Source organism: Silene latifolia, chromosome 2 (assembly GCF_048544455.1).
Source record: "Silene latifolia isolate original U9 population chromosome 2, ASM4854445v1, whole genome shotgun sequence".
Classification (NCBI taxonomy): domain Eukaryota; kingdom Viridiplantae; phylum Streptophyta; class Magnoliopsida; order Caryophyllales; family Caryophyllaceae; genus Silene; species Silene latifolia.
Window position 1 is genome coordinate 123474125 of NC_133527.1, and position 11432 is coordinate 123485556.

Consider the following 11432-nt stretch of genomic DNA (forward strand, 5'->3'; position numbering starts at 1 on the left):
TAATCACCAAAAACAACGAAAAACTCCCCTAAACAGTCGAAATTTTCGACTTACAGCACAAAAATTCCCAACTTTCCTCAAAAACTCGAATTACAGCGGATAAACAGCGATAGGGGAAGGGTAGCAGGCATCAATGGCAGCAATTAAGCAACAACTGAAGTAAATTAAGCATATGACAGCATGAAAACTCATTTGACAGTCGAAAATTTCGACTGAAAATCTCCCTTATCGCAAATTTCGCGCACAATTCGAACTAGGCAAGTAAATATCAATGAGGATACGGGATTAAGCATCAAGTAAGCTAAATAGGGCAAACAAGTACAGTCAAAGTCGAAAAACTCGACTAAATAAGGGATTTCGAACCCTAATCCTAATTCACCTCATAAAAATGCGAAATTAGTGAAATTAAAATGCAAAGAGGTGTAGGAGACACTTACTTGATGAGAATGAACCTAAAAATTGCAATTAATCGACAAACAACAAGCAGAAATGGCATTTTTTTGATCGAAAAACCGCAAACCCTTAAATCCCCAATAGATCGAGTAAAATAGCGAAAATCAGAGGGAAAGTAGAGGGCTTTTGACGATTAATTAGCAGGTAACAAAATGTAGGTGACGGATTTGGCAAATGGGCAAGAAATATGGGGAATTTGGGGTGTTTTTGTCGCAAAATAGAAAGGGTGTCGAAAATTTTTGGGGTAAAATGAAATAAGAAACAAAAATAAGGAAGTTAAAGAAAACTCCCTGCGTGTCATTTCCTATTTCACTCGATCGGGTGGTTTAGAACTGCTCGATCGAGGACTTTATGGATCCATCTACTCGATCGAGTAAAAATTTACTCGATCGAGAACTCCCCATTTTTGCTTTCCTCGATCGACTAAAATGTAATCACTCGATCGAACACATTTCACTCGATCGAGTACAAAAAGTACTCAATCGAGCTCTTTTCCTCATGTAAGCTCTTGAATTCGTCATTCTTCCTCTGAAATTGCGTAAAATTCCCCAAACGTGCATAGAAACACTCGCAAAAGTATCCCAAAATACCAAATACGCAAATTAACAGTCTATAGTCTCTAATCTACGCTAAAAAATGTCTAAATTCTAATTGTCCTAATTAAAAGCAATAAATAAAGTTCAACGAAAAATTTAAAAATTGTTTTTACAAATTGGTACACGGGGCATTTCCCCGCTCACTTCCCAAGGCAATTCAGTAGCCTCTTGGAGGGCTCCTGACTGGAGGACGTCATCTCAGCAACATTTATTGTCCTCTTCAGTTTCCATGAGCTTGAACTTGAATCATTAGGAGGAGAATAGTTGACATCCACATATGCGCGAACTTTTCTCACCCTTGATCCTTTCTCACCGGCTTTACCATTGTCACTCCCACCTTGACTGACATTAATTGCACAATGCCCTTTGACAGCTCCTGTATTATTTTCATCTGTACCTGCAGCAAGGAAAACAGACGAACTTTCCTCCTTTTTGCTCTCAACCTGAGGCGGAGGGGTCACAATAGCAGCACAATGCTCCAAATTTTCATTTGGAGTGTCAATAATAGGGTTAACAGAAGAGAGGGCATTGCAAGGTTGAGCTTGCATGGGAGCCCTCCGGAACTTAGACTGATGGAATATCAGCTCCTCGTCCCCAACCTTAAAAGTCAATGTCTTGCCCCCGACGTCTATTACTGCACGGGCAGTAAACAAAAATGGTCTCCCTAAAATAATAGGGGTATGGGCATCTTCGGGGATGTCAAGTACAACAAAGTCAACTGGAATAAAGAACCTCCCGGTCTTAACAGGTATGTCTTCTATTACACCTAGTGGCCGTGATATGCTACGGTCGGCCATCTAAACAGTCATGTTTGTGCAATTAAACTTTTTCAAACCAAGTCTCTTAGCCAGAGACAACGGTAAGACACTCACGCTAGCGCCAAGATCGCATAACGCGTTATCAATCAAGTGGGTACCAATATGACACGGAATTGAAAAACTACCCGGGTCTGACTGTTTGGGAGGTAACTTATTCTGAACTAAGGCCGTCCCTACCTCGGTCAAAGTTACCGTCTCATGATCATTAATATGCCTCTTACGCGATAAAATTTATTTCATAAATTCAAGGTAAGAGGGTACCTATGTCAGCAGTTTGGCGAATGGCACAGTGACCTGCAAGCTTCTCAGGATTTCGGCAAATTTGCCGAATTGTTGATTAGTGGTCGGACTCCCTTGGGAGGTTTAGTTTTCGGTACTTGTCGTTAGGAGCACCTAGACCAAAACAATATTTATAACTCCACAAACAACTCTACTATTAGTAAAGAGGCAAGTAAAGGTCGGATCCCAAGGGACGGGAATTGAGATGAGATTTTCAATTGCAACTAGCGGTGTCTAGGGGTGTCACAATTTGGGGTTTGAATAGAAGATCACTAAACTAAATAGCAATGAAAGTAAACAAGCAAGATGATTAAAAAGGGGTATAAACAATTGATAAAAGGCACTAGGGTGTCATGGGGTTATAGGGGATTCATGGGAATTGATCATACAAATATATTCTCAAATTATAAGCAAGCAATTATTGTTGTGATGGATCGAGTTGGTTTATATCTTACAATCCTAGGAAAGTTTGGGTCCCGGAGCCGAATCGATTAGATTTTACAACACCTACAAGTCGACTTAATCTTCCTTACTCAACTATATGCATGGTCTAATGAGACTCGAGTTGGTTTATGTCTTACAAGTATCATTGAAAAGATAGGTGATGGGTAAAAAATGCAAGGATTCATAGGCTCGCATTTCATCAAACATAACATGTGCATAAGTTGAGATCACAACAAGCAAGAAAATAAACTATGAAAACATATTAATTTAAGCATGAATCATCCCCCATGTTGGTTTCCTCTAATTACCCATTAACTCTAGCTAAGGAAACTACTCACTCATTATCATGTTGAACATGCTAGCAAGGTTGTCAATCATACCAACAAAGTAAAACATGATGAATAAATGAAGATGATTAACAATAATTAAAAAGGGATTAAGAGAATTATACCTACTAATGATTCCAATAATAAAGCAAAGAATAATAGAAGTACTTGATGATTGATTGAAAGGTTGTCAATCTCCCAATAAAAACCCAAATAATCTTCAATTACCCAAAATGAAAGATGAACAAAAGAGAGATTAAGGAAATGAGATTTGTATTAAGACTTGATTAAAAGTTGATTACAAGATTAAAGAGAGATTAGATTGATATAAACTACACTAGAGATTTCTAAGAAGAACGTGATAATCTAATTAGACTAATGGGGTATTTATAGTGGAGATTAGGTACACAAATTAGGGTTTACTAAGGGCTTAAATGACGATTAAGTCCTTGAGGTATCGCTCCTCTCATAAAAATATGCGAGTCTCCTTTTTGCTAGTCTTTCCCGAGGTATGCGCATCCTTCATAGAACAAGTAGAAGACGGATTAGCTGTCACACAATCCGAGCGTCCAGGGCACGGGACGGGTGGATTGTCTTCTTGTTGGACGAGCGGATTCGTGGGGTGGACGGGCGGATTGTGGTGGTTTTGGACGAGCGGACTTCTGAGGAAGACGCTCGGATTGCTTGTCTTGGACGGGCGGATTATGGGCAATCCGCTCGGATTGTAGATCAGCTTCTTCCTTTCTTCTTTTCTTCCTTTCTCTTCATACAATCGTTGATGATTTCCTCGGGGATGCAAGGATCTTTTCTCATCATTGCCCATCTACTACAATATGTACAAAGGCCTTCTAGTCTTGTCTTCTCTTTGATGCTTGGTCATTGAATTCAATCAATTTAGCTCCATTTTGCCATGAAAATGCAAGGTTTGCACTCCTTTCCTACCAAGGGATCAAAACCTCAAAGAATATGCAAAACAAAGGAATAAAGACAATAAATGACCCAAATATGCACTAAAAAGCATGGGAACAAGGCTAATTCGGGGACTAAATATGCTCAAATAATGGTCACATCAAATATCCCCAAACCGAACCTTTGCTCGTCCCGAGTAAAGAGGTGACAAAGACTAGGACCGTTATTTAAACTAAACTAATAGCATAGCCGATATGAGACAATTAGCGGGTCTCACTCCGCCCCTTCAACTCACAACAAGACAACCATGAGGTAGGATGCCTTCTTGCAAGGCAAGGTGGGTCTTGCCAAAATGGTGACACATCCATGCATTAAAGCACATAGAATCAAGTAATGGATGAATCTACAAAATAATAGCCACTTTCCTCATCTATGTGGCGGAAATTATCTACAAGGGAAGCAATTCAAGGGTACACAATCCTTCATAGATGCAATTTCTTCAAACTACTAAGCCTAGAAGGATACCAATAAATCACCTCCAAGTTGTGTCAAGCTAGGGTACCTTTGTCCTCAATCGTTAAATGCTTTTAACAAGAGTAGACTCCCTATGGTGTTAGAAACACTGGAGGATCGCGGAATTCCCCCTCTTGCCTAGACAGGAAGAAGGGTCGTCCCCTCTCTATCATGCACAAAAATGGATACGATGGATAAAGGGATCGATAGTATTTGAGTTTCATTTGGGAGTTTGCTTTGTTGTTGTTCCCCCCCCCCCCCCCCATTTCTTGTGGCATATAACATTTGAGAACACTTTCTTTTGCCATTTCTTTTGATTTTTGGCATTTCAATACTTGACAACTTTCAACTTTTTGCATTTCTTTTTGAACATTTTCAAAGTCACCCCATATGTAGTGAGGGTGCCTTATATTTGAAACTTTAGGAGTCTATTTTTGCTCCTCTTTTCATTTGATGCAATTTGCAAACTTTCTTTCACTTTTCATTTCATTGACTCAAATCAATTTCTTTTTGTGCCCATTCCCTTTGACGACAAAAATGTGGTAGAACATGGATGATGGATGCATGGTTTCAAGGGTCACCTTGGAATAAACGGTAGCCATGGAGTTATCACACCACAAGGTACTCTTGACTAGGCCTTAATCCATGGGTCAAAGGATACTAGCATGACACATCCTATGGTGTTTTACAAGTATTCTAACAAGCGAAGTCTTAAGAAGAAAAAGCATCTACTAGGGCCTATGTACACTTGTCAAGCTTCCCAAGTAGACGGTTTCGCAAAATTTTCTAACATGCAAACTACATGCATATGCCATGATGCAACTAACATATATACATCCTAATGCAAATGATTCTACCAACTAATATGCCATATAATCTAAATGCAAGTCCTAAATTCACATTGTTTATACCGCATCAATCAAAATAAAGCCACGTAGCCATTAACATAAAGAGGAAAAAGGAGATTGGAAAGATCATACCTTGCGGTCTTCAATATCCTCATGTCTCGGATGTGGTGTAGTCGATCAATGTGAACAAGGATAGACAAACATAATATATACAAGTCTACACTACAAAGGAAATGAACTTGATTTTGGATTTTCAATTTTTTCAATTTTTTTTTTATTTTTTCGAAATTTTGGATTTTTTTGGATTTTTGAATAAAAGTTAAGTTAGAATTTTTCATCCCCACACTAATATGGGCATTGTCCTCAATGGCCAATGTGATAGGAAATTATGCAAGTATGATGCATGATTTCTATACAAAATGCAAGCTATACTAATCTACACTACATGATGCATGGGTTTTTGTTTATGACGGAGAGCGTAATTTAGATTACCTCCTGTTGCGTATGCATGTACTTCCCCAAACCGAGATAGACATTATTTCTAATGTCTTAAATTTTGGGGTAGTTCATGCACACAAGATGCAATGCATGAAACTATATATTGTCATTTTGGATTTTTTAAATGGGAACAATAAAAGAACACCTTAATGGGGCCTAGGTGTTAGTCCTCGTGTTGCTAGGACTCTCCAAACTATGATCAAGATAAAAATAAAGAAAACAAAGAAGGAAGTAGACAAACCTCAAGAGGGTAGGAGCCTCCAAAGTTTGCTAGTCCTCCACCATATCATCATTGTCATCATTTTCCTCCATAGAAGCGGACTCATCTCCGCTCTCATATTCTTCACTTCCATTTCCTTGCTCACTTCCTTCATCATCTTCATTACCCTTTTCTTCTTCTTCATCTACCTCTTCATCAACACCCTCATCATCAACATTCTCATCTTTACCCGGTCTTTCACCCCTAGATGTACTTGGAAAGAATACTTCCCTATCCGCCCAACTAGGCAAAGGACATGAAGGATCAATTAGTCCTTGCCTAGCTAAATGAAGGAGGGGTGGATATTGGGCCAAGTATGCATCTACTCGATCATTGTAAGCTTGTTTATGCATCTCTTGCATAAGTAGAGTCATGTAGTCATTGCCCACTTCAACATCTTTAGGTTTGAACTCTTGATATTTGAATGGATAGGGTGGTGTGACAATGGAGGAGGAGGGCTCTTCAATTTCGCCCCTTTGTTGACAGATGATGTACTCGGCGCCCTTGGAGAGTGGAAGAAGGTAGTTTGTTCAATGAGCACTCAACCGGCATATCTTGGAAGGCAAAGTGAAAGATCTAGCATCATTGGTTAGCCACCCATAGTTGGTGTCAAGAGAGTTATGCTTGACCCACTTGTACTTGTAAATCATGGCGTCCATGTCAATGAGATGACCCCCTTTGATCGCCACATAGGTGTTATCTTTGTTGAAATTTACGTCAAAGTGCTTGGCCAAGAGAGTAACTAGACCTCCATTTACAATATGAGCGGTGCCTTCCATGCCACAATCAACATTAAGCCATCTTTCCATCAAAAGCCTTAGAGCATTGTAAGGCTTAGTGAATTCCCTTCCGACATTTAAGGCTGACTCAAGTAGAACACAATCGAGCTTTGTAAAGTGATTAGTGCCTTTTCTTGCAATTATAGTGTTCCCGATGACCTTGTGCCATACTCTAATGCCCGGATGGTGGACTAATAGAGCGCGACACGCATGAAAGCTCACAAATTTCTTCCCGGAAATCGCCTCCCAAAGAGGAGCGGGGTCATACTTTTCGGGCATCTTATGATAATATGGTGTATCACTAAGGCCTAATGCTTTACTCAAAACATCAAAGGTGATGCGTCAATTCACATTGGCAAGACGAAACTCGATGTATTCTCTAGTCTCTACCTTAGTCACTTTTAATGAACTTAAGAATTCCAAGGTAAGGGAGGGGTATGTCAATTCTCTTGTAATGAACAATTTTCCCAACCCCATGGCTTCAAAGAAGGCTTTTGTGTGTTCAAGGACACCCAATTTGTTCAAGGCATCTTCACATATGAATTTGGTGGGCAAAATGGCTTTCTTAGCATACTTGGCAAATGTATCCCTATGGGAGTTATAAATGAAAATTACCTCTGGATAGTTGGGTAATTGAACGATTTCCGGAGTTGTTGTTGTTGTTGTTGTTGCTTCCAATGGAGGATCTTGTTGTTGTTGAACTTCCAAGTTTGTATTAGAAACCACCATAGCCATTGAAGCTTTCTTTGCTTGAAGGCTTTGTTGCCTTTTCGAAAGTGTCTTTGCCTTGAGTGCCTTTGTTGTTCCTTTTGTTCTTGCCATTGTTGATTATACCAAAAAGAGATTGAAAATCTTCAATTTCTAATTATACCCAAATCGATTTAAGATGAAAGGATTTGTCTTTGTATTTCAAAAATCGACTCAAAGGTTGAAGACTTTGGTGCTTGGATTGATTATTGTTGCAAAAGGAGTGATTAATTGTTGTTGTAAGGAAGTTTGGATTTGATTTTGTTGAATTTGGTTGAGGAAATTTTGTTTTTGGTGATGGAGAGGATGAGGGTTTTGGGGTTTATGGGTAGTGTTTGAATGAATGAATGAATGAAATGAATGTGGGAAGGGGTATTTAAAACACCCGAAAAATTCAAAACTGCAGGGGAAGACGAGCGGATTCCCTTCGGGGCGCTCGGATTCTGCTCAATTTGGCTTCAGGAAAACTCTCCTAAAGACGAGCGTCTTTCAGTGAAGACGAGCGGATTCTGCAATTCAGGACGAGCGGCTTTCCCTTAAAACGAGCGGATTCTCTTACAGGAACTTTGCTTAATCTGTACTGGCAAAAAGACGAGCGTCTTTCTGCAAAGACGAGGGGATTTTTTCAGACGAGCGTCTTTTCAGCTGGGACACTCGGATTCCTATAAGACGAGCGGATTACCCAGAAGACGCTCGGATTCCACCTAGTCTACCCGGATTCAGGACCATCCATGCACTTGCATACCCCGTGTCATTTTCATTCTTCAAATCCCATGTTCTTCATTGTAGGGGCACTACAAAGGCATGAATAGCCTAGGAAATTGCTATCCCCACACTAAGTTAAAGCACTACACATCAATAAAATCATTAGTCCCTCCCTCACTTCTCTCAAAAATGATGAATATCTTGATCAAGGCGTAAAAATCCAAGAATGACAAAAATGCAATGTAAGAATTAAAATGCAAGTTAGGGAGTTAGAAATATTTAAAAATGGTGGTTTGGAGAGGACTCCACCAAACTCTCATCCTTAGAGAGATGTCATGGGGGCATGTCCAAGGTGTTGTTGATGTTACTCAACACCTTGAAGAAGTAGTCAAAAGCTTGTTCATTATCATGATAAAGATCCTCAATAGATCTTTGCACTTGTTGTCCTTCATGTTGGTCTTGATCGATAGCATTACCAATGTAGGGATTGAAAATCCCTTCAAACTCATCGTCCCAAAGACCACAAACTTCGTCTACTTGATCATTAAAAATCTCTTGAGTTGATAGAGACAACTCTCCTCCTTTCTTCTCTTGGCCAATGAGGCCATCCTCTTCTTCACTTGTCATGGGTGAGCTTTTCAAGCTCTCTTTGTTGCAATCCACTTGCTCTTTTGATGGAGCATCATCAACTTTCTTTTTCAATTGGAATTCCGACTTATTCCTATCATCCTTCCGGCTATAATGATCAACCATAAAACATGGTTCATGCAAACGGGGAGCTCTCATGGTCTTGTCGAGATTGAAAGTTATGCTCTCATCTCCCACTTCTAGAGTGAGCTCTCCATGCTTCACATCTATTACCGCGCCCGCGGTGTGCAAGAAAGGTCTACCTAGAATGATTGGAATATTGGAGTCTTCTTCCATGTCAACAATGACAAAGTCCACCGGGATGAAAAATTTCCCAACTCTTACGGGAACATCTTCCCATATCCCTAATGGTGTCTTCATCGATCTATCGGCCATTTAGAGTGTGATATTGGTACATTTAAGCTCTCCCATCCCTAACCTTTTACTTACCGAATACGACATAACGCTCACACTAGCCCCTAGATCACATAGGGCTTTGTTCATCGTTGTGTCGCCAATGGTACACGGTATTGAGAAGCTTCCCGGATCTTTAAGTTTCGGAGGTGAACTCCCTTGAAGGATTGCACTACTCACCTTAGTGAAGGCTATAGTCTCAAGCTTCCGGATCGACTTCTTTTTCGTAAGGATGTCTTTCATGTACTTTGCATAGGCCGGCACGTGATTGATTAATTCCGTGAAAGGAATCGAAACTTCCAAATTCTTCACGATTTCCATAAACTTTCCAAGTTGGTCATCAAATTTGGGCTTGGCTTGACGACTTGGAAAAGGAAGTCTAATCACAATGGGTTCCTTCTCCTTGGCCTTGTCTTCATTTTTCTTTGAAACTTCTTCTTTTGATGGTTCTCCATCCTTAGAGTTTTGGACAACTTCTTCTTTGTCACTAGCTTCCACCACTTCATCCTCAACTTTCTTCTTCGGTGCTTCATACCTCGTACCACTCCTCAAGTGAATGGCACTAACCGTTTCATGTCTCGGGGGGTTACTTTGAGGTGGTAATTGCCCCTTTTGTCTTTGTGAGCTTGAAGATGCTAGTTGAGTCAATTGGGTTTCCAACATTTTGGTGTTGGCTAGGATGTTATTGATGGTGATTTCCTTTGCTTGACTATCCTTTTGCATTTGAGTGAAAAACTCTTGTTGATTCTTTTGCATTTTGAGGACCGCTTTTTGAACATCAAAACCTTGGTCATTTTTTTGATTGTATGGAGTTTGATTTTGGTAACCTTGGTTTTGGTTGTAAAAGGGTCTTTGATTTTGGTTTCTCATGGGAGGTGGGGTGTATGTTGGTTGAGGGTTTTGAACATTTTGGCTTTTGTATGAGAGATTTGGGTGGAATTTGGTGTTTTCATTGTAATAATTTGAATAAGGGGTACCACTCTTGTATGCTTGAAAAGCATTCACTTGTTCATTTGTTCCCCTACATTCACTTTGGTCATGTCCCAAAGTTCCACAATTCTCACATATCTCACTTGGGATTGATGAAGATGCCGTCATGGCATTAACATGATGCTTTGGTGATTTTGAGGCTTCTTCAAGTCTAGCCATAGCTTTTTCGAACTTCAAATTGATGGTATCAATGTGAGCACTAAGTTGAGCACCCAATTGAGTAATAGAGTCCACTTCATGCTTTCCTCCTCTAGTAGCCTTGCGAGTTCTACTATATTGTGAATTATGGACCGCCATTTCCTCAATCTTGTTCCAAGTTTGATTATCGTCAACTTCGGTGAATATACCATTTGATCCCATGTTGAGAATGTTTCTTGAGTCTTCATAAAGACCATTCCAAAATTGTTGTACCAAGAACCACTCGCTAAGTCCATGATGAGGACATGAGCGACAAATTCCTTTGAATCGCTCCCAAGCTTCATACAAGGATTCTTCATCTCTTTGCTTAAAGCCCGTAATTTGAGCTCTTAGCATGTTAGTCTTTTCCGGTGGGTAGAACTTTTTGTAGAAAGCTAGAGCCAATTTCTTCCAAGAGTCAATTATGAGAGTAGCCTTATCAAGGCCTTTCAACCATTGTTTTGCGGTGCCAATTAGAGAAAAAATAAATAAGACCCATCGAATTTGGTCTTGAGTTACACCGGTTTGTGAAATTGCATCACAATAGTCACAAAAAGTCTCCATGTGAGAGTGAGGGTCTTCACTAGGCATCCCCCCAAATTGGCTTCTTTCGACTAATTGGATAAATGCGGATTTGGCAATGAAATTTCCGGTTAAGTGTTGTGGTGTGGGAGTACCATTGGGTAGGTTCTCCTCGGTGGGTACGGAATGTGATGAAAATTTAGGCATTGTGGGTTGATTTTGTGTTGGGTTCTCCTCACCTTCTCTTGTAAAAGGGTTGACGAACTCAATAGTGTTTGGTTGAATATCTACAACCTCACCAATACCTCTCAAAGTTCCTCTAGCAAGTTTTCTATTGTTTGTCAAAGTCCTTTCAATTTCGTGATCAAAGGGTAACAAGTTACCTTGTGATCTTCTAGACATGCAAAATATCAAACAACTTGAAAATAATTAGAACAAACCTTGAGGAGTTTTACTTCCCCAAGGCAAAGAAAGACACAACTAATAACAATCTAAGAAAATCTAAATCAAGTTAATACCGTGTAACGC

At 39.8% G+C, this 11432-nt stretch overlaps 1 non-coding gene across 1 annotated transcript; it reads left to right on the forward strand.

Moving 5' to 3' along the window:
• Positions 1–10632: 10632 nt before the first annotated feature.
• LOC141645503 (small nucleolar RNA R71) lies at positions 10633–10739 on the forward strand. The gene has a single exon (XR_012544984.1). It is a non-coding gene; the product is annotated as a small nucleolar RNA R71 (small nucleolar RNA).
• Positions 10740–11432: the final 693 nt, after the last annotated feature.